Raw genomic sequence first — 25,114 nt, forward strand, 5'->3', positions numbered from 1 at the left:
GGCTTGTATCAGAGATCTGGCTATATGGAGATGAGGAGGTAGCAATTTCTGAAATATGCCCACCAGATTTCTAAGTTTCAACAGACATGATGTCATAGTGGAGGAGGAGGCTTGGTGATGATGATTTGTAAAATCTTGCTTGAAACCAAAAGCGCTCCCCACAGGTAGGCAGATGTGGATGTTACATTGGGCCTGAATGGACCTGCTGGTGGTATACCAACCGCTGTGCTGACAAGCAGAAGCCCTCCTGAACTCCTATATCTCATCACAGGGCTGATGGCGAAGACCCCTCAGACACTCAGCACTAAGAGATTTCATCCTTTATATCCTGGGGAAGGAGAGTAGTTTAGGTGGGTTCAGTTGTCCATAGTCTCCTTAGCCAGCTTGGAGACTTTGAGCTCAATGCATGCTGGACCTGGCCTTTACCTCAGAGGAGATACAACATGATCTGGAAATGGAGGACATTGTCAGCAGCTCTTTGCCATGATCAAATCACTTTTTGATTTGCATGTATGTCGTTGGCATGCTGAACCTCTGCAGGATTAATGAACTAACTAATAACAAATTAATTTCTAGGGCTACTTGTTTCCCAGTGATCTTATGGGTAGTTCAACCATGGACCTCACTGATCTCTTTCAGAGGTGGCAAAGATGTTGAATGAAATTGTTCCAAGTGACTTCTTCCTAGATGATTGTGACAAACTCATTGACTCTCTGAGGAGCTTTCAGAAATCAATCAAGCAATGAGAAGTATAGGTTTTGTCAGCCCCACTAGATAGACCAGACCTGGAAATTAACTCCACAGGAAGGCTAAAACTACTTTTATTAAAATTGGCTATAATAACAGAATCTTGCAGGTCTGATTGTGTTGTACTTCCTCCTCCTTCTTATAGTTCAGTAAATTAGGGAGGTGTCTGCCTGAGTCAATTCCAAATGTTATCTCACTGTTCTGGACTTACAGCCCCTTTTGCTTAGGTGATGGTTCCTGTGTGTCTCTGTGAAGGTTATCTTTCCTACTCTCTACAATAGTGGTGAAGGAAAATCAAGAGCGAAAGTGGGGATACACAATTATGCACCCATATTTAGAAGTATACCATAGAAATAAGAGTGATGAAGCAGAGAGTCCTGGAGGAATTGGATTATCTTGTCCCTGTCCAATTGCGTTTCTATCCCAAAGCATGGGATAGAAAGAGCTTTGATCAATCTGGTGGATTACCTTTGTCACAACCTAGAGGGAGGTTATCCCTCATGGTCCTATTAGGCCTCTTGGTATCCACCAAGGATACCATTGATCACAGTATTCTTCTGGAGTGTCTAAGAGGATTGTTTTGCAGTGTTCCCATCTTTCCCTTAGAAGACGGCATCAGTTGGTGTGTTTAGGGGAAGAATGGTAAAACCAAAGGCTGTTCTAATACAAAGTGCCACGGGGTTTAACCTTCTCCCCCACTGCAGCAGCAAGTGGAAGCTGAGGCTAGAGGGACTTTTGCTCAGCTTTAGCTGGTATGCCAACTGCAGTCTATTTGAATCAGGTCACCCTGACTACAGTGACTCATACCCTTGTTATCTCACAGTTATACTAATATAATGTGCTATACTTGAAGATAACTTAGAAGCTTCAATAGCAGATTTGGCCGTATAATATCTATGTTACAGTCACAGCATTGGCTTCTGATTTACTTCTGGGTCCACTTCAAAGTGAGAAGAGATGCTCCAGTAGGCACCCAGGAGCCAAGCCATGTAGTACTGGGCTTCTGCATATCTACTGGATAATCTTTTCTGAAAAGATCTGGCCTACTGTGTGTGCTCTAATAGGATGGCATTGGAGGTCACTATGATAAATAAAATCAAGGATCTGGGGGTCTATCAACATGCCTTCTCTGTAGCTGTGGAACACGCTGCCTCCTGAGGTGCAGAATGTCCCGAGCCTCTTCACTTTTCATAAATTCCTTTAAATCTGGCTGTTCTGCCAAGCATTTTTGGCTTAATGGTATGAGGGCTGCCTATCTGATAGTTGAGTACTATATGCTTCTGATTTCATTGTCTGTGTTCTTTTCCTCTTTGCAAAACACTTCAGGTCCTGTGGAAATGGGTGATATATACAACCTCATAATAAATAAAATCCAGGTGTTGTAAATGCTTACCAGAACTCAGAGTAGGCAAGATGATTTAGGCACATTTGGAAGTGTTGAGATCATGTTGTGGGATGCTCTTACAAAATGGCTGCCATGACTTACCTATTTATTAAAATCTCTGAGCATGGCCGCTAGCAAAACTGCCATATACCAGAAGGCAAGCTGGTAAGCTTGTTCTCCACCACCTGCTCTAGCCTCCAAGGATGTCATCCACCATCCCAAGTTATCTCAGAGCGCACCTCTACAAGCCACCAGCTGCAGACAAACATTATTTTAATTTTCTAAGAATGCCTTGTGGATCTGTGTGAAGCTTGGAGGCGTTTTGTAAATGAAGATTATGCTAAAGCCAACTTTTCACTTTGCAGTATGCCAATTTCCCAGACGATTTTTATAATTAAAACGAGTTTTTGAAAATTACACTCAGGTGGGACATAAAGCCTTCCTGGTGTCAAGGGTGGTGTGCACAGATATATGGGTGCCACTGCATTACATTCCTACCCCTGAAGAGGTTTCCTGAATGGGACGTCATATTATACAAGGTAAATATGGAGATAATATTTTGAATATTTTGTACTTTTTGTAGCAATTTTTCATAATTCTATGACATTTAGTCATTAGGAACAATGAGCTTTGCAAAACACTATAACCTTCTTAAGTTATTCTCTCAACCCTTTGATTTCTGAGATGCCCTGAATATTATCACTGTATTTCTAAGAATGTATCTGTAACTTTAGGGGCTAGATAAATGTTTGTTTTTTAAAACAGGAAAAGTTGAGAGTCTTAAGGAGCTGAACTTTGTACAAAGCTGAACTTTGTGCCATTGGCTCATTTGGTTTTTTTTTTTTTTCCCCCTGTATTCCTAAAAATTACATCCCTGTACAAGGCAGGGTCTTGACTGAAGGTTCCTGGTGACTAAAAAATGGTGATATATCCAATGTGAGGATTGCATCTTCCTCAGGCCAGAACAAAATAGCAAAATAAAAGCTCTTCTACTTGGATATTACCATCCCTGCAACTTGTATAAACATGGGGAGATATTCTTTCCCTCTAACCCCCTAATATATAATCGTCTGGAACTGGGGAAGATCTGTATGGTTTTATATCCTGTCAGGATGTCAAGAGTTTCCTTCTCAGATTTTATCGTCCAAAACTCAGGGTTGCCCAGACTGCTTTTATGACAATTCTGACTACAACTGATTTCAAACTTGTATGAGATTCACTTGGGAAAGGTGCATGTTACTTATCTTAGGAGAGAAAAAAGCAAAGCAGGTGGCTTTGGAGGTATGGACTGAAACGCTCTATAAGGCAATGAAACTGATAAAAAAAAAAAATCAAGGTAGGGTTTGCTGGTAAAAATCAGTTGGTGAAATTGACAGGAGAGACAGTGCACGACTTGCCAAGGGGAAGGAGACACACCAGTGCACAACTTGCCAAGGGGAAGGAGAAAAAGAATGCCTGATTCTAGTCAGAAAAGAACACATTTCTTTGTGCAGGACTGAAGGATTGATTGTCCCAACCTGTATACGTTCACAGACAGAAAATTGGACTAACAAAGGCAGTTGGGTAGCAGATGGCCTTTCTAGTACCTCCAGCTTTCTCTGTCATTCTAAAGTGTGTGCCTCATGGCCTAAACAAACCAGGTATGCCAGTATTCTGGTTATCATGTGCTTCCTAAGAAACAAATGCGTTTTGGAAATGCTCCACACTGTTCTTACAAACCAAAGTGTAGAGCTTTCTCTATTTAAAAAGAGTAACAGCCCCAGACTTTTTGAAAATAAATAAATGAATAAATAAATAAAATAGTTAAACTCACACAAATGCTAGCAGTAATAAGGAGGGCAGAGCACATTAACTAATACATAGATTTCTAAAGGAGCATTCCTACCTTTTTACTGCATATTAAACAAATGTGCAAACAAGCTGTCAGAGGTCCACCATTCTAGTTATCCAGTAACTGGTTCAAGGGAGTCTTTGCAATACATTAGTTTTGGCAGAGAACCATTAACTTGACTTGGACATCTCTAGCATAATGACCAAGGAGCTGCCTTGGTCCCAGAATTATCTTATACCTGAACATATATTTATAATCTCTTGAATATTTCATTGAGTGAGAATTCATGGACTGGAACGTTTCTTCAGAGTTTTCTTCTTCCCCTTCATTCCCATAAATTATGCACTGGAATCAATATAGCTTTAGTGTCTCTACATTTCACTTTTTCTGGTAGGGATCAGCACCAATCAAAAGTGATGCAGGAGATAAAGACAGCAAACAGCAGAAGTGTACCTTTTTGTAACATTACCATCCATGCATGAGCCAAAGAAAACTTCAGCTTTGGTACCTCTGTATATTTATTTTTCTCTTGATTTCTTTTGAAGAACAACCAATAGCATCAATCCATCAATCAGTCTTTAATTTTCTGTCACTTATCTCTTTTTCCACAGCAAAACATAGATGCAGATGCCAGCTCCTTAAGCATGGTTTCCTTGAATCATTAACTCAGCGGGAAGTCTTCCATGTTCCTTCTGAAGATAGAGAAATGCATTATTTTATTGAGAAGAGTGTTTGTGGCTTCAGAGCTGTTTAAGGTACAAGCAACTCCAAACTTGTAAGAGTGGTATCCTGCTATTATAGTAGGAGTGGGAAAAAAATGAAAAATATACCTTCATTCACAATCACACCACTACATTTTTCAAACTCACAAAAAAGATTTAAATGTACCCAGTTTCCACCTACAAGTCACCAAATCTAAGTACTGGTAATGGAAATAAATGAATATTGTTTTCTTCTTTATACCTGCTTCTAATACTGTATCTTTCTCTTTTCCTACTGTTCTTTTTCCTATATCAAATTTTAGATTGTGAATGTAGGTATCTGCTCACTGAGGGACAGACTATGGAGTATTATTCTGGGGCCTGGGAGTTGAGGAGAGCCTCCAAATGATATCCAGAGACTATAGAGCAGAACACCATTTTAAAAATTATATTTTAAAAGACCCTTAGAAACAAGTAAGTAAGTAAGTAAATAAATATGCTGCAGGCAGGTAAGCCAATTAGATGTTGTCTTTTCAGATGAATTTCCAATAATGGCATTAGAAGAGAGATAAACCTATCCCCTATCAGTATCCCCACTGGCTGTCATTCAGATACATATGGTAAATTAGAATAGTACTGGCAATATAACTGGCCCAAAATATAACCATAAGAGTAGCTGAGGGTGCTTCTGGCTTTGGCCATGTAACACCACTGCTCAGCAAGTTGCATTAGCTACTGGTGGGCTTCCAGGTGCAATTCAAGGGCTGGTTGTCACTTATTTATTTAGGGGAACTCTGGGCGATTCACAACAAACATTAAAACATAAAATATATAAATACATAAAACCTTAATTAAAACATTACTAAAAAGAAGAAGGAGAGACCAGGAGGATGGAAGAGGCTGAGGGCAGAAGGCCTCTATGGAGCTAACCATCCCCATGCTTGAGGTATTCCCTCCCCATCCCAGGCCAGGTGGCAGAACCAGGTCTTCAAAGCCTTACGGAAGGCCAGGAGTGTGGGGGCTAATCGCACCTCCAGGGGCAGAATGTTCCAAAGAGCGGGGCCTACCGCAGAGAAGGCCCGCCTTCTGGACCCCACCAGTCAAAGTTCTTTCACTGAGGGGGTCCAAAGCATGCCCTCTGTGTGTGATTGGGTGGGATGGGTTGAAGTCATAGGGCAGAGGCGGTCCCTTAGATTATAGGGTCCTTCATGGCTCAGGTCCTGGTTATCTATTCCTCTTGTTTCTGCCTAACTGAAAAGATCTGGGACCTAAGATGTGGGTCTTCTTGGTAGTGACACCTGCCCTGTGAAGTAGCATGCCTCCTGAGATCCATATGGCTCCAACCCTGTTGAACTTCTGTAAAGTTGTAAAAACTTGACCAGACTTTCAGGTGGGATGGAGTGGTCTGTGTCCTGTTGGTAGTTTGTGTGGTTATCCTCCCTGATGTATGCCATGGACTTTCTTGGTGTTTCTATTCTGGTTTGCTTTTAGCTGTTATTTTTTATGTTTTAACTCTATGAAAAGGGGGCCTGGTTATCTGAGGGACAACCTTCTCCAATGGGGTCTGTCCATCCAGTAAGAGCCAACTGAATGGACATACTTCAGGTCCCCTCAATTAAACTGTCACTTTTGGGGACCCTGGAAATGTGCCTTTTCTGTTGCAGTGCCTGTCTTCTGGAATGAAGTCTCCCCTGAGATGCGGATGGCTCCCACCCTAATGGCACTCTGGAAGGTCTTAAAGGTAGGATGGCTGGAACCCCTTGTTAGATATGTTTGTCATGTTTTTATGCTAGTGGTCCCGATTTGCAATTTTGTTTCCCTTATTATATTTTATATTTATCTTCTTGTATTTATATTTATTTATTTATATTGTGAGCTGGCCAGAGTAGGTCTGGAGCCAAGCGGTGCTGAAGTTGAATTAATTAATTACAATTGTATAAGCCACCTAGAGTCACTCTGTGACTGGGGCAGCCTAAAAGTTGACAAGCAGATAAATAAACAAATACATTTTCCTTAATGTTGCTCCTTTTGTATCCTCCTTTTTCTTGGGAGATGGAATCTAGCAAAATCGATCACTATTGGATTCAACTTAAAAGATATATTGTGCTCTGATTTGTCAATTATTTCCCAGATATCCTTTGAATTTGATGATAATAGAAATCAATCCACGGATAATTCATGAGCCCTATGGGCAGAACAAATCTTTGCATCTATTTGACTGGAAGAGGAAGGAAAATACAGCACACTACTAATTGATTTAGAACACCAACCACCTATTTTAAGAGATTTCATTGAATATGTATATGAAACAAAACAATGTATTTCTCTTTTTTATTCAATATATTTTCCATCGTAACAAAGCCTCTGCAAAAGGATCTAGTTTCAATAGTCAGAAGAAGCTTTTTCACCAAGGCTCACAGACAGAACATTCATCCAATCATTGCTAACCCAAATTAGTCAATAGCCAACCAGCAGTCAGTCTTCCTGCTACAAATGTAACAGCAGTCAGGTTGATTGCTTCCTCCCAGCTTCTAGTACTCTATAAGGTCATAAATAGCAAAAGGAGAAGCAAATGTTTTAAAAGCAGATAAGTATTTTAAGGGTCCCCTTCACACACAGACATACCTTTCTTGAATTAGCCTACATGTATTTCTGTGCATTTGTCTAATGGGTGTTACAGGATAATTGCTTTTAGAACTATAGCTTCTTCCATTCATGGTGGCACAGCAACATTGTTGGCAAATACATTTTCACTATGAAGTTTGCTAATGTTGGATGTTGGCAAATTTTCATGTCACTCTTTTACTGTTGAAGGGCTTACTTATGATCTTGGCTCAGAAAAACATGAGGCTTTGGGCAGTCCATCCAATCAGAAATCAAATGCCTGTAGACACTGGAAGAACACACATTCACCCACCATGGAAACATTAGGAGAGATGAAAATAGATTATTTCCAAGGGTGTTGAGGAACTAGAATATTTGAGAAATAGAGTGCATGATGCATCTTTATAACTGAAGTTATACAATCAGAAGGATGGTCCTCCCAAAGAAGGACGTTTCTCATGTATGTTAACTTTTTTTTTATTATTTGGAGGGGAAATTGCTCAGCTTATCCATTCTTTAAAAAGTAAGCACTTCAAAAACTACAATATTATGCATATTAATCTGGAAGTAAATGCTTAGAACTCATCTGTAATTACATGATTAGAAGAAATTTCCCAAGCAGGCATCTTCTGGGTGAGTCCTCCCATCTTATCCAACCAGAACTTTAATTGGAGGTCACCCAGAGGGTCTCAAATTGGAGAAGGTCAGATTAGAATCTGCCCAATAGGACACATACACCCCTGGACCAGGTTTTTGTAGTCCCTTGCCCCAGCCAAAATGTCATTACTGAAATTTGGCAGCAAGCCACTGAATAATGTTTTGGGTAAAATAAGAATGATGGGTGTGTTTGGTTTAACATGGCAAATTTAATTTAAAAAACAACAGCAGCAACCTTACAGTGAGATGCTTCCTGTTACCTTAGACCAGTTTTGTCCCCCATAGTATTCTCCCCTGTAGTGCTTGCAGATGTGTGGATTTCAACACCAGCATCCCCAGCTAGTTCTGATGGAAGTTGAAGTTGAATATGTCTGGAAAATAACAGGATCTGGAGGACCAGTTTTGCCAGCTCAAATGGACTGACTAACATTCTGACTCAGAAAGGAACCTACCTTCATGTATGTTGAGAAGTGTAGTCTTGTTCAGGCTTTGGGGAGGGGGAGGCAAATGGATGGCCAGAAACTAAATCTGATTTTAGATTAAATTTAATTTGCCCAGTATGTAGCAGAGTCCATCTCTGTCCCAGCTATCTCTTCCTAGCAAGAAACTATTATAGGCAAAGAAACCCAGTGACATTCTTTTACTACTGTACTTCACTCATGGGTATCTTCCTACAAAGAAGAACAATTTTGACCAAGACCTAGAATCCATTTATGATGGTTGTAAGTTTCAACCCATTTGTGTCATTTCCCAAGCCAAACTTTCTAGAAATGGAAGAGGCCACCATTGAAACTGCTTTTCCCTGAAGCATCCACAATTATTGTAACCATTCAGCATTCAGTTTTTAACCAGTGGCTCAGATTTGTAAGGCATTTTTTCCAGTTGCTTTCCAATGAATGAGAGATGATATATGATTGCATCTCTTGATTCTTTTCAAAAATACCATGGTATCGTGCACTTTGCAAAGTGATTTTAAAAAGCCCCTCTGGGTATACAGTTGGATCATGCATCTTTCTGAGTCAAAATATTTTACACTTCAGCAAAGATCAAAATGACACAGATTTTCAAGAACTTTGGAGCAACAGTGCGAAAGGGAGATGAAAGTTGAATAGATTTGTGAACAAGAATTGCACCACAGATGGGCAAAGGATGAATGTTAAAGAAAGATTTCAATCAGAGGTCAATTTGTAGATTTGACCTTGTTGCTGAAATTTATTAATTCAATCACACCCTCCCCCAAAATTGTTTCAATGTCTCCTGACATTTGAGGTGAGAAACATGCAGAAACTTTTGTAATAACCCTAAAATAGGCTTAACATAGTTGTAAAAATTAAGAAAAATCTCACAGTCCTGTGGGAAAAATAAAGGAAATGCCTGACCTTTCCCACAAAAGTGACATGGCTCTAAGCATTTCACATCCTTCTCACCTACAGCAACCCTCCATCCAACAGAAAAAAAAATGTTAAGTGCAGCTCAGGCCACCAAAATGTTGCCCATCCTAATTTAGCCTGTGTGTCTTAGAAGCAAGGTAAAAGGAATTGTTTCCCTGGTGATGATGCAGGAAAGTTCATGGGGAAAAAAATGCCAGGACCTTTCCTTTTTTAAAAAACTCTGATATGCCTGTTTTAGGGAATGACAGGATTATTGTCTATTTTCCGCAGTCATAGCAAAAGGAGTGCAGAGAACTATAAAAAGGGATCCTGGAGCCATAAATGGCCCTTGGACCACAGATTGCCTATCACTGATCGTTATTTATTTATTTATTTATATTTAAAGAGTCGATTTATTCTCCGCCCATCTCCCCCCAATGGGGAACTCTGGGTGGCTCACAAAGCATATAAATAAACCTAACAGTGACAAATCTTACAAATCTTACAATTAGTGCTATATCTATTATGCTATGCAACCAGCAGGGGTCGCTAGGGGGTCATCCAGGCTTTTTTCCTCCTCCATAGATATTTCTCGCCACTCGCATCGATCGTCGCTCATGCCAGTTGCAGGAGTTCGGCCAGCACCGGTATTTTGCTCCCCCGCGCAGCACCGCCAGTTCCTCCCATCTAAACGGGAGTCCCCATTTATCTACTCGCAGATGGAATAGCTTTCCAACTGCTGGGTGGGCAGGAGCTAGGGCAAGGGACAGGAGCTCACCCCGTCCCGTGGAGCCGGGCCCGAACCGCTGGAGTGCCAACCATTTCTGACCTGCAAACTCCAGCGTCATTAAGCCCTGTGCCACCGCATCCCCTATACTTACTCTATCTTACTTATCTTACTCTACATTTTAAAATCTGAAGTTAGTGACAATAGCAAACTCATAATGGCACTCTCTCTTTTTTTAACAACAGTCTGATGACAAGCTTAATGTGAACCCTGCTTTCTTTTAGGCACTGATCATAATCATGAATACTGTACACTGCCATTTGCTCATTCAGGGCCTCACTGTTGTTGCCATTCTAAAGCTTCAAGGAAGGACACGGAATGAATGTTTGGGTGGAATAAATGCTTCAAATGCAATTTTATGTTCAGCACACTCTTCTGGAAGTCTAGTTTCTGGCATCGTTACTCAGTTATGCCTTATTACTTACTGCAGTGAGATAATTTGTAAACTGTTCAGCCTGAACAAAGCTATTAAAATCAGGTCCTAACTGAACCAAAGAGAAACAGGATCATGCATGTTGTGAGCAGTGCAGCAGCATAGTGGTTGTTGAAGGGGAGTGAAACAACAGGCCTGGCTCTTTGTTCACCTACTTGAACAAGATTAATATATTCCCCGCACTTCACAACAGAGCAGCAAATCACTTTCATGCACATACAGACGTGTGTGTGTGTGCATTGATGAGTCCATATGAAGGACAGGAATGGTGCTAGCATGGCCGTGATTTTAAGAAAACGGATACTGCCAGCTCAGCTATAACCTAATAAATGACAGGATCATATTACCAGAACTAGTAAATATTCATGAACACCAATGCTTATACATCTACTGCAAACACAATGGAGGAAGACACAAAGGAAATGCAATATCAAGAAAAGAAACAGAATATTAATGAATGGATGATTGCAATGCAAAAGTTGGAAAAAGAGAAGAATCTGGAATCAAAGGAAGATTTCAGTAAGGTAATTTAGTAATTATTATTACAACATAGATATTGCTTAATAAAGTTTTGCAGACTTTTTTGTTTATTTTCAGAGCCTGCTCCAAGCATCATAAATGCAAACAACACCAGATGTACATCATCAGAATCAAACAGACTATATAATAAGAAACAGAAGTTGGAAAAGTACAAGCCAGGCAACCAGGACATTTCCAGATGCAGAATGTGTAACAGACTATAAATTATTGATGTCAATTACACAGGTTAAAGTAGGTAAATTAAATAAAAAAAGATGTACCAGCTATGACCTTCAGAACATACAGTCAGAAAATTAGATTAATCTAAAGAACAGATTTAGTATTCTTAAATTATGAAAAAGTGAAACTGAGAAGTTATAGGAAAAGATAGAAAGCATAATAAAAACAGAAATTAAAAAAAAATCCCAACATTTCAAAGAGCATCTAAGTGGCTTTTAAAACATACTATCATGATTTCAGGGTGAAATGGAGGGTAAAAGTCCTGGGCCACAAGAAAGTCATATGACATCTGAACACAGACTTTGAACATCAAACTAGAAAGGACAAGAAAAGATACATCAATCAAGAATGTCAACAGATACAGGAATTTAACAAAAAAGAAAAGATATTTCTAAGAATAGCATAGAAATCACAGGAAAATTTACAGCTAAAGTAGGAGTACTCAAAAGTAATCATGGAAAAGATCTGATAGAGGTCACTATGGCTAAAGGAAAATGGAAGGGTTATACTGAAATATTTTACAAAAGGGATTATAGAATGACAGAAACATTTGTAGAGAGAGAATATATTCAAGAACTGACTCCATTAGTTAGTAAGATGTGACAGGCAATAAATCAGCTGTCAACTAGTAATGCACAAGGTGAGATGAAATACCTATTAAACTGTTTAAACTACAGGAGAAGAGACAGTTAAAGTGCCAATCGCTCTATGTCAACAAATATGAAACAACCTATGCAGCCTAGAGATTGGAAAAGATTGATGTATATACCTACACCAAAAAAGGAGATGCAAGATAAAGTACAAATTATTCAACCAATGTACTAATTCCTCACGCAAGCAAAGTTTTGCTTAATACCTTACAAGAAAAATATAGCCATTCATGGAAAGAAATATGCTGAGTTACAATTAGGAAGATTACAGAGAAGACAAAGGGAAACTAGTTCAGATAACTAACATAATATGGGTAATGGAAAGAGCAAAAGAATGTAAGCAGGTTTACCTTTGCTTACTGACCACAGCAAGGCCTTTGATTGTGTGGATTATGCCAGAATGTAGAATATTTTAAAATTAACAGATGGGCCAGAGTGCCTGAATATTCTTCTGTGGAACCTTTACAATGAACAAGAAGCTACTGCAAGAACTGATATTAGAGAAACAGAGGGATTCAGAAAGTGAAAGGAACAGAGTCATGGGTGTCTGTTGTTCTGATATAGGTTTACTTTATATACAGAGTATATTGTAAGGATGATGGTATGGCAGGTAATGACAACTGGAATCAAAATAGGAGGTCAAAATACTAACAATGTGAAATATATCTAAGATACAACACTTCATTAGCCAAACATTTAAAAAAAAGATTTCAGACAGCTCATTCTGAAAATAAAAATGGGAAATGTACAAACAATATTAAATATTAAGAAGATAAAGGCAAGGTCAACCTGCATGCTCGGTGAATTTAGTTAATGGCAAACATGTTAAGGTGGTACGTTTTGTTTTATTTTTTTTTTCCCTTGAGTTCAAGAATAGGTAAAGATGAGCAGTATGCTGAAGAAGTAAAGAGAAAGTTAATCCTAGGAGGAAGGCAATGACAAATTTAGACAACATCATGAAAGCTTATTTCAATGACAACAAAGTTTAGAAGAGTTTAAACAGTGGACTATGCAGTAGTAATGTAGAACTGTGAAAGCTAGATTGTGAAAAAGTATGAGCTGAAGAAATAGATGCCTTGAAAGCATAGATATGGAGATAATTACTAAGACTATCATGGACTACAAGAAGAACCAATTAGTCAGCCCTGGACCACAGAAAAGCTGGCTGTTCTTTTGAAATGATGATCAGCAAACAGAAGTTCACACACTTAGGGCATGCAATACCAAAACAAGATGGACTAGAGAAAAAAATCATTACACATGGTAAAGCTGTGGGAAGTAGAAGAAGAGGAAGAGAATGAATAAATTGGATGAATGGGATCATCTAATTTACTGGAAATTCCTGGAATTCCTGGAATGTTCTTGGAAGAACTATGAGTGATTATTAAAGCTGGGTCAAGATGGAAACCTAAGTTCATAGTTACCAGAAGCTGAGCCTGACTTGATGGCACCAAACTAATTAATCAGATCCCTTTTAAACAGCTGTTCCCAACTGAGCTGGTATCTTCATTGAATAGAGATCCCTAAAGCTTTGAATTAGAGAGGGTACATGTACTGTCCGGCTACTGAATAATTCAGATAATTCATCACTTTCTTCTCACAATAATATGAAAATAAAATTAAGGGCACTGTTAAAAGTCACCCCTCAACTGGAATATAAAGAACAGCAAGGAAAAGGAATGAATAAGAAATAATTCTAGTTTGGGTTTGGACCACATGAGGAGATTTAGTCAATCTTGGGAGATGTTACATGCATTTCATTGATCACAGAGAGTAAAAAAATAACCTTGAGTAGATTCTTGCAGCTGCCAATTCATTAAGCTCCCGTCTGGTTTTTGGGACTTCTTTTGCACTTCTGCTTTTTTATCCTATGTTTAGTTTTCTGCTTTTTAGGATTCATATAACATAACATTTTGCATTCATAGTTTCTTCTTATGGAGCGTTACTTGCTATACTTGCACAGCAAGTTCAGGAATTTCTCAAGCCACAGTGCAGGAATCCAGCTCTGCAGAAATCATATCCTGCTGATGAGAAAGTTTAATGTTTGTATTTTATTCTCTAATGTGAGACATTCATGGAATAATTGCCAGCTGTGGAAAGAAAAGAAAAAGTTATAAAAAAGCAGTTTCCGATCTTCCTAATGGCAGTTACAAGTACATTTATATTTTACCCTCTCTCTCTAAGGTTACAAGATGGTTTCCTTCTTTCCATAATCTACCCTTACTAGTGATCAAACCCATAAATCACAAGTTCATTTTTTTCAGCAAAAAGTCCATAAGGAGTTAAAAAGTCCATAAGTAGTAATTTTTAGTACATATAGTTTCATATTTTTGTCTTATGAAGAAACACCAGCAAAAATATATTGCATCAGACTGAAATTCTTACAGATTTTAAAAAAAAAACTTTGTGTAGAGAAGAGATAAAATGGCTGGCTGCTCATCACTTCCGGGGAAATAATGGTGAACTGAAGATGGCTCTGCTGAGAGTGGAGCCAACGACCATAGCGGAATGATAAGATAGTGGTCTCTGATGAGTTTAGAGCTCTGGGAGCTGAGGGATCACCATCTTTGCCCAAGCCGTGGTTGGTGCCTTTAAAAGGACACTGGGTTTGCATACTTCCTCTCTTAATCACTTCTGGAAATTGCTGGTTAACTGCTTTTAGGACATTAGGAACCTTCAGAACAGCAAGTTTCATTATACTGGGTGAGTTTCCTTCAATCCTTAGTGAAACAAGTTTTATGCAAGTTTAAGGACTTAAAAAAATATTATTTTGAAATAAACTGAAAAAGGGTGATTAGAACACTGATTTTGGAAAGTTATAAATGGACTAAGGGGCCATATGTATTTGAAATAAGATTTTGAAATTAATTACAAGAATCTTCCTTTGGGTTAGAGTTGTTTAGAATTCTATAAAAAATATGAAGATTTTGAAATTGAATATAAAAACCTTCCCATGGGAAAATGCTGTTGATTAGGGGAAAACAAAAAAACAAAAACATGATAAGATGGGTCTTTGAAGGTTGGACACTTAAGGGAACCAGAAAAAAACTAAAGATTATGATTAAAGGAGAAGAAACCCACTAATACAGAATGGAGCAAAATAACTTTAGAAGAATTCAAGGATATTTGGGAACGATGCACTCAGAAATTACTCTTAAGATTGTCCACTACCATAAAACTGGATTTAGAAGTGGTTATAGAAGAGGAACAGGTTTTACTGGACAAGGTTGAGACTGAGGCTGATTCAGATGTCAATTTAAAAATGACAGGTTACAAGAATGATATGGAAAAAGATGTTATACTGGATTTACAAATGAAACTGGCAGATGTCTTAATAATTAAAAGGGATATACAAATAACAACCAGAAGAGTGACTTGGATAACTTTCTTATTTTGGATTTACAAAAGAGACATGTTAAAGTTCTGAAGGGGTTTCTGAGAAGAGACAAAGAGAAAATGAAAAGAAATCAAGTTCTGGAACATTATTTGAAGGGATTACAGATCAAGATTGTTAAATGGAAAGGAAAGAAATATAAATTTGGTTTATTTGATCAAGATTAAAATATATATGTTGTTATTTCTGGTAACTTTTAATGGACTTTTGCTGATTAGGATTGAATGATGAGGCTTTAAGAATTCGTTTATAGATAAGAAATGAGATATGGGAAGAAGAGATCCTTTGTCAGAAAAGGTGATAAGTTACTGAAACTGTTTGAACTTATGATGAAGGGGAAGTCATTTCTTTCTTTATATATCTCTTTTCTTTTTTCTTTTCTGTATTTTTTCTTTTTTCTTTTTTTTTCTTTTTTCTTTGCACTTTTTCTTTTTTCTTTTTCCTCTTCTATACTTTTCCTTGTATTAGTTTTTTTTATCTTTCTTTCAATTTTATTAAAATTATTATTAAAAAAGCCTGGCAGCTTGCCATACTATGAAGAAGAATCTTTCCCTTTTCCTGAAGTTCAGCTTAAAAAATAAATATGTTATGAAATAAAAACTGGTCTATTTATCTTTTTTTTTTTCCATTATAGAAAAGGCTCTAGGACTGTATTTTTTTGAATACATATATGATTGCAATGGTAGAGATGTTGGTAGATGACTGCAATTAAAGCAAATTGTTTATTTGCCAAGCGGTTTCTTGAAAAAGTTTATTTCAGCACCTATTAATTTTTCAACTAAGTAGATACCATCTGGGATTCCACTAAAATGGAACAGCATGACCCCTGAGATCCATATAGTCCTGACCCTCTTGGGCACAAAGCTCTAAAAACCTGGCTCTTTCAGGCCCTGGGTTAGGATAGAGAGCTTTGCTCCCCCGTGGTAGTAGTACAATGGATAATTTGTTGCTGTTGTTTTCTTCCCCAGTGTGCACTATGGACTCATTCGTTTTTGACTGTTTCAACTGTTATTTACCTCATGTTTTAACCCAATGGTGTAAGCTGCCTAGAGTCATGAAAAAATGAGAGAGAGAGAGAGAGAGTTCCCTGAGCTTGGCTGTTCATCAGTGCATGTGGGAGTGACCTTTGCTGTTAAAGTATACAGTAGCGTGCCTCGCCAGTTTCGGTTGGGGTGTGGTTTCTTCCTTGATAGTTCTTTGATAAGGTATTATTTCTTTGTTGATTGTTTCATCAGATAAACAAAGGAACTAACCCCAAGAACCCAAGAGCTCAATCCTAAGCTATATATATTCTCTACTGTTGAAATCCATAACACCCAGGAGTACATTCACCTCTAGTAAAGTGGGAAATTCTCCATCTTCACCCCCTGCACTGGTGCAGCAACAATCACCCAGGCCTTTTGGTAAACCAGTGCATGCAAAGAACTTTTGATATAAATCAGGATGAGATTTAATTGGTAAATTAGCCATAATGCAGAGAAGACATAGAAATCTCTAAACATTCAAGAATTAAGACAAGCTAAGACTGACAATGATCTTGTCTAACACTCCTTTACTCCTTTTGGCTTCCCCCTTCTCATTTCATGTCTCTGTCAGAGAGATTTATTCCTGAGCAAAAAAAAAAAAAAAAAAGAATTACAGCCTCACTCCTGCAATATCTCGATCCACATATATCATGGAACCTGGACTGCTTCATTCTCCAGAAAACTCTTTACCTGGAATGTATTGCTAAGACTATTTTTGCAAGCTCTTCAGCTGTTCCATAGGGATTTATTTGTGCCGTCACAATATATCGAGCAATTTATTGTAATTTATGTGTATGAATATCTCCTCTCTTTGTCTTCTATACAAGCATCTTTGTTAGTAGAGAGCACATGTGGCTTGTGAACTTAAGCCTGGGATATGGAAAGCTCTCCCATGGCCATTTGTCATCATCATGACTTTTTTTTTTTTTTTTTTTTGCACAGATGGAAGAAAAAGAAACATATTTAAACATATTTCCCAAATTTTTCCAATGAAAGCAAATAGATAAACCATTGGTTTACTCTTTGGTTTGCTTTAGTTAATTTGCTCACAGCCTGAAGGCCCTGGAAAGCTTTGTTCATGGTCATACTAGAACTCATCCCTAGAATCTATTTGACTACGAAGTACTCAGACTTAGACTGTCTCTATATTGCTCAGTATGTTTTTTCTCTTTGCTAAATAAACCCTTCCCAGTGTCATTTCATCCAAGAGCAGTGCGTTGGATTAGAAAAAAATGACTTCACTTGCATGCAGGGTTAAGCCTTGCATCCTAGACACAAAGTGCCTTAGAATATGCAGATAACAAGGTGTATGAAAAGACTTGGGCCTTCTAGGAAACCTAAATTCATCCTGCAGGACCTTGCTGCTTTGATCAGAATGGCTATGGGCAATGTGGTGACACACGTAGAAAAGAGTGCTATGGAAAAAATGCCCACTTAAGTAAGGAATCAAACATCTGGAGACAGATGCAACAAAATATTTTTGTTGGCATGCACAACTACAGTGATCACTGGGCTTTTGGTCACAAGAATGCAAAAGGGCCCAGAACTAAGCAGAGTTATGGTTTATATACTTCTGGAACTGTTACATAGGAATGATAATGAAAGGAAGATAAATCATACTGTGACCTTTACAGCTGGAATGTGGGATATGATAATACTATGGGTTGATCTTACTATGGCTATTCCAGTATCTCTACATTCTTCTTTACTCACCTTAATTACAGGTACTAAAACCATGTATCATAAACAACAACATTTACTGTGCCCATATACTGCCTCCTTTCTCTCTACTGGAAAGGAAAGACCACAGAGTGGTTTCTTTTATCTTTCTCCTTTCCCTCCAGGATTACCACGTGGTTTCAGTTTGCCTGCTACTTTTATTTCTATGCTTTTTCTCATGCTTATGTCATGGGCAAGTCATCATACATGACATTAACCTTCCACAGGAGTGGATGCAATGTTGCTTCTGTCAACATTGCTTTCCTAGGAAACCTGCTGACATTGTGGTGAGAATGTTTAGAACACCAGGAAAGGAGGACCTGCTGGAAACCTTGTAGAGAAACTTCTAATGAAGGGACCAGTCAGGTCAACTGCTACTATTCCTGGGATCACCATAGCAAGGCTACCTGAAGAAGGGCAGTAGCAGTTGAAAAGGGCATTGAAGTTCATGAGGGTGAAGAGTAGCTATATGGATCCTGCCCAACTGCCAATGATGTCAAAATCATGGCTTAAAAATGAGCTATTTTTTTATTTTGAGGAGGAAAATTAGCTTATTTTGCTGAGCTCCATTTTGGAATGAGCCCAGAGAAATTAATCCATTCCCTTCTTGGCAACAAAATGAGAGTAAAACCCTTCTCACTCTACTGAAAGACTGTACTTACATATTGGAATAGAATAAGAGTTGCTGGAGCTTTTATGTTATATGCCCAATAGGAAGTTTAGATCATTTTGAACATGGAGTGCCTAACTATAGGTCTTACCCAGCCTTTGAAATAAAACAACACTATTAAAGATATTAATTTTTTTTAGCCAAACTCTGGAAAGTTGCATTAAAAAAATCAAATTAAGCTATATATAAAAATGAATGAAGCAAACCACAAGGCTGGTTAGCTAGCTTGTTTTGCTTCCCATCTCTCATAGCTGTCAATATGACACATGCATTAGCCCCAAATGAATTGGTAATGATCAAAAGTCATTACATGGTACACCAAATGAAATATTAATGACAGAAGACAGAGGGGGGAAGGATCCCCAGGGCCTGGATGGCAGATAAGATGGGGCTGGCACTTCTCCCTGCTGTAAAGCTGCATCACCGTCAGTCATTGCTTATGGACCAGTTTCCCTCAGATGCTCAGCAGAAGAAACAGTTTTATTTGCTTAATCATTCTTACAAGAGAGGGAGATTAGATTTGATAGGAACTGAGATGGAACATTATTACTATTGGGGTGCTTCATATGAATGCTCTCACACACTCCTAGGAAAGTGATGAGGTCCCATCATCTCATGGAATTATTTTACAAGATGGGCATTGGATAGTCCAGATGTGGGCCACCTGTGAATTCCAGATCTTGATGAACTTCAACTCTCTCTCTAGAAGCCCTAGAAAGCATGGTCAAAGGTAATGAAGTCGTAAATTGACAAAATATAGAATTCACAAGTTGTTACCCCTGGGATAGGCCAGACTAAATCTGGCTAGGCTTAGCTTAGTGTGATTTGGAGATGAAGCAAGCTATTGTTCAACATTGAGAATCTATCCTGGCTTACTTCTGAACTGATCTGCTCAAGGTAAGAAAACTAAGCTAATGGCACAATCTTAGGCAAACCCTACTCAGAAGAAAATATTTGGACTGAAAATGACTTATAGGGAACTATGGGTTTCCACGGTTCTGTATTTTGAGAAGTGTCTACATATGTAGATTAGGTTTGGGCTTCAAAATTATTCATCTAATCTGTTCAGGTGCACAGAGACAATGACATGATGGTGGAGATAATGTGCTCATCCTTGTTTTTTCAGTTTACATGTTGATCCAATATAGAATGGAATAGTAATATACAACTATTCAAAAGTAATTCCCACTAAGTTAAGTTTTAAGGATAGTGGTATAAGATTACAGCCTAGAACATGACAGTTATTTATCTGAAGGAGGTTGGGTAGCATAGTGGTAAGAAATTGTCAGTGAATCCCCAGTGCTCTGCTCCAACCCAGATGCATTCAGTTTACTACTTCAATAAGAATTAAGTCTTGGTGTCATTTCATCTCCTCTTCTCTTCCATGCATCTTACCCTCCCAGCTGCAGTAATGATGAAGCATACCCCTTACTTTCTAAACTGGTGTTGCAGAGGGAAGAATTTGATGAATACTATCTTCCAAACTGCAATAGTAATACCACTGAAAGCAACAGGCATAGATGGATATATAAGATAAAAGACATGAGAGAATGCTGCTTGATCCAAATGATGTTCTATTCAGGATCCAACATTAAGAGAATTATTTCTTTTAAACTGAAGGATATGGTAGTTGTATTGCCTCTGTTAGTGAATCCAAAACAGATTGTTAAGAGAATATTTATGATGGATTTGAAAGCCATATTGCAAATTGCAGATTTATCATGAATTCATTCCAGACTTTTTATTGCTCAGCAAAATGGCTCAGTTTGTGCTTTTCTTTCTTTTAAATGGTTGGCATGCTGTTTATATATACCAATTGCCTGATTGGCTTCAGAATAGAAATTGTAGCTAAGTATATGATGTACATTAAAAATTAAGCAAGCCTTGGGCAAAGTAGCAGAGAAAGAAGAGAGATGCAATCAGCTAATTTCATATTCTTAGTGATCGTGAACCTAATTTTTACACAATAAAAGCTCTAGGATAAGTATTTTAAAACTGCAATCCTAACATTGGCCAAGCCCAGTTGATGGATTTTTGGATATAGCATAAGAAAATGCTGTTATGCTAATAATATAGCTATATGCAGAAATGTGAAAATTCAAGGACAAAATATGACAAACAAGTGGGGAAAATCATTTTTTCCATTCTCTTTTGAAGGTGGTAAGGGAGAAATAAGGTAGGAGACTCTCCCAATTTTTTCCTTTATTTTCTTTTCCTCAGGCTTTAGTAAACTAACAGCTGTAGAGACGATGCTATATAACCAAGATATTTGAACTCCTGGGAAGAAAAACTGCATAAATACAAGGTATAATTATTAGCAGTATCACAAGCATGCAAGTGGGCACTGACAAAAACAAACACCCTGTTAGAAACCTTGTAAGCCCAAGTGGGTTGGGCAAGTCCTGCTCAGTGATCATATGAGTTCTTCTCCATCTCTCTTACCCAGACCCTGGTATCTAAAGGTCTTATTTCTGGAGCAGTCAAAAGAGAAAGCAACAAGAGATGTCCTCAAGATCCTAAGAAATTAAGTTTTTTTTGTTTTTTTCTTTTAAGAATGGAACTAAAAGACTTAAAACTACCAATCCAATAATTTCCAGTGGAAAAGGGATGCAATTCCAGCAGTTGCAATAGCCCTACTTTTTCTTCCAGAATCTGTGGGTTCTCATCTGGTGGGAACATGCAAGAGCAGCTTCTTTGAGTTTGCACTCATTTGCTCTAACATTTTCCCCACCCCCAAAACTCAGGAGGCATCCCTACTGATGTGTTTTAGATGTTTCTAGAAAGCTTTCTCTACAGCAAAGCCATCTATCTCTAAGTGTTGTGTATGGATTGTTGGGTTAATTATTTCATTTTAATTGTAATTTAATATAATGTACTCCTCTAGATACCTTCTGGCAAAGGAAGAAGTATTAGAATTTGATTAAGTAAGTATTGTCTCCGTATTTACTCATTAAAAAAAAAAATCTTACACTTGCGGTGTGACTGTTGTTGCCCTTTTCCCACTCTAGCATAAAAGCCATCTGTTCAGTCCACTGGATGAACAGCATTGACTGTAATATATAATATTTTCTTCCTATTCTCTTTGATAAATATTGGCATACATACACTGCCCTTCATAATATTCATCCCAAAGTAAAACAAAGCAATAATAGGCAGTAATACATGCGAAGTAAGTTAAAGTTAATATGCAAAAATACAACCAGCCAAACACTTTACTGAATAGCAGTTAAATCCATAAAGTAAAAGAAATGCCAAATTCTTGCTGAGTTAAAACCTAACTTTTTTTCCAATATTGGCAAAGCATTTCAAATATTTGAGAGAATAAAAATGTAGTATTTAATAACTAAAAGATAATAAAATGTAGGAACTAGGCAAGTTTGGGGAGGGAGTTCCATAACCAAGACTATGAATTATTAAAAAGCCAATGTGGGAGACCCAGATTGAAGTCCATCCCCTTCCACAAAATTCCCTTGGTGACTTTGGGACAGATACTGCTCATCAAACCAACCTAGCTCAAAGCATTGTTGTTACTATTTGGAAAAATAGGAAGGAGTAATATGTAGGCCACTTTGATATCATAAAGGAAAGATAGGATTGAACTCTAATAAATGCATAAGATGTAGCCAATGGGAAAACTTTCACTTTAATTTCTGGTTTTGCTTGCCTCACCCAGAATCTTTTGCTCCTCTGCTGATCCTTGCTGAAATAGATGGTTCTTTTAAAATTTGGCATCAACAGCTATAGAGAAGATGAGAAAACATGCAGAGTGTCTCTTGGACGATCAATGTCTTGTCCTTTGTGGTAGGTCATTCCTCATTAATAAACCATTGATAACAATAGTAGTGAAATAATGCATTTCATTATTTATTTAGTGAATCAGGATATTGGAACGAATAGAATGAGCTGCGATCCTGTTCATTTTTACCTGAGAGAAGGTCCTACTGAACTTGACAGGATTTATTCCTGAATTGCATGTAGGAGTTTGCAGCACAAGCTGGCACTGCAGAGGAATGTTTACTTGAAACTGAATGAGTCTTAGCATATAAATTAAGTCCTAGGAAACCCACATGACTGGAAATTAGTACAGCGATATTAGCAACAACAATAATGCTCATTGCCATAAGACCACATAGTGTTAGCTTAATCTTATTCTATGGAGACTTTTTTAATTAGAGCTCCTAGATCATGCATTTTTTAAATCTCCTTCTCCCGGTGTCTTTTGTTGTGCAGCTTTATTACTGTGCTGGAATTCTTGCTATTGGTAGTTAGGACAATTATTTAGTTTCCTTCCTTCCTTTGTCAGTGAGAATTTGAAAATTGTTTGATGATCAGCAGCTCTATCTGCCCAACAGGGAAGAACTTTCTTAGGGCTCTGCAATTCCAATGTTATTTGGGAGACATCGAAGATGCAAGATGTCAGTAGCTTTTGGCTGTTCAAAGGGGGTGTTTGTTTGAAAATAGACTCCCCCCCTGCAAAAATAAAATCAGCAGTATTTAAAGGGCTTGTTTGTTTTAGTTATGTGAACTTTTCTTCTTCCAACCAGACCAATCCTTTTTTAGAAGCCCATTCTTTGTCTCCTTTTGTAAAAAAAGCATTTGCTATTGCTATTCTTTCTAGTAGTATCAAGCAGTAATTGATACTGGTACAACTTAATTGATTGATTGATATGAATTGATTAATAATCCTTCAAGCAGTACTGAATATGATCTAATTAGTTTCCATGCTATTTCTTGCTTATCACAGGAATATAAGAGTTTTGCTCAATCAGGTCATGGGGCTAACATTCTGTGTCACACTATGGTCAGCTGGATGCATTTGGGAAACTTACAAACCTGGTAACAGCCCCTTTCCACTGTTTCTAACCAACAACCAATATTTAAAGTATGCTGCCTATGATTTAGAAGGTAGTAAACAGTCATAAAAACTAGCATCCATTGATAATCTTACTCCTTATGAACTTGTCCAGCCCCATTTTAAAACTAACCCAGTTGGTTCCCAGTATCATAACTCCTGCAGGAAATTCCACAGTTTGATAATGCACTGTGTGAGAAACTATTTCCTTCTGTAGGTCCTGAGTAATCAAACCTCCTTCTGGTGTGGTTTGTTGTGCAGCTTTATTACTGTACTGGAATTCTTGATATTGGTGGTAACCAAGCCTTCATTAAGTTTCAGCGGATGACCTCAAGTTCTAATACTGCGTGAGCAGCAAAAAGCGTTCTTTCTCTCCATGTTGTCTATGACATGCATGATTTCATATGCTTCTACACTGTCTCTTTCAAATGTGTGTGTGTGTGTGTGTATTATCTTTGATTCTGTGTCTGTTTCTATGTTCTTTGTGTGTGTGTACTGTCCATGAACTTTTGAGAAAAATACACATACATATACCATATACATGACTGCTATGTTATAGGCAATGAGCAGCAAACAAAACTTTATTTGTATACAGTTTGAAATATTTTTAATTATTTCATTCACCAGTAAACATGGATGAAATGGAAGTGTAGTAAAGATCATATGGTCCCAAAATAATTTTTGGAAGTGGAGATATTGCATTTAGTTAGACCATCAGTGACCAGCCTCATAACTCATTCATCCTAACTTCCTAACTATTATATTCATCCTTCCAAATAGAATATCTAACTCAAAACACCTCTGTGGTGCATGTCATACTCATTCAAATTAGCCACAAAACCATGAAGATAAGACATAACAACAAGAACAACAACAATCTACATATTTTATAGAGTAGTTGTGTTTTCTTTGTCTTTCTCCTGCAAAAGGCTTTGGTAACAGAAAATTCTGGAAAATGAAATGGAAAAATTAGTAATTTCCCTATTTTGGATTTCTCTGTCATAGGCATTGGAAAGATACTTGGAGTCAGAAAGACTGAGTTGGAGTAAGTCTCACTGTGGGCAGAGGCAAGTGATGGCAATGACTTAAGGATAAGCATTGGGGACTAAGTATTAATGACTTAATACTTAGCATTGGGGAAGCACTAAGAACAACTTGGAAGATTGGTTGGAGCAAAGGTTGTGATTATGGTTATTATGTTGCCTTTAAAAGGCAAAGTCTGGTATTTTGCACAAAGCCTTCCAGTGACAATTTCTAAATATTAGGCTAGTAACAAATGATGGAAAAGGATTCTATTTCTGAGCCTTTCAAAGATAGGATGAAAGAAAGGTGATCTTTTTATTGCCTTTCTTCTCTAGTTAACTGAGTATTTTTATTTATTTCTTGTCTTTGCTTATCCTTTTTACTTTATAAACCCTAGTGGGGAAAAATACTAGTGGAAAAAATACTGCCCCTGTGCTCCATTAAATTGGAAGTTAAAGGGCTCGGGAGGCAAATTAGCAATAACACATTAAAAGAGAAATGATGATAA

At 37.8% G+C, this 25,114-nt stretch overlaps 1 long non-coding RNA gene across 1 annotated transcript; it reads left to right on the plus strand.

Moving 5' to 3' along the window:
• The first annotated feature begins 7,627 nt into the window (after positions 1 to 7,627).
• On the plus strand, positions 7,628 to 24,649 carry LOC148215958 (uncharacterized). The gene is made up of 5 exons (XR_015796333.1): positions 7,628 to 7,727; positions 20,952 to 21,036; positions 21,616 to 21,655; positions 22,405 to 22,532; positions 24,589 to 24,649. It is a non-coding gene; the product is annotated as an uncharacterized LOC148215958 (long non-coding RNA).
• Positions 24,650 to 25,114: the final 465 nt, after the last annotated feature.

This window comes from Python bivittatus, unplaced genomic scaffold, assembly GCF_059951505.1.
Source record: "Python bivittatus isolate LINGU-HERP-01145 unplaced genomic scaffold, Pbiv_v1 ctg000330_np1212, whole genome shotgun sequence".
In the NCBI taxonomy this organism is placed as follows: Eukaryota; Metazoa; Chordata; class Lepidosauria; order Squamata; family Pythonidae; genus Python; species Python bivittatus.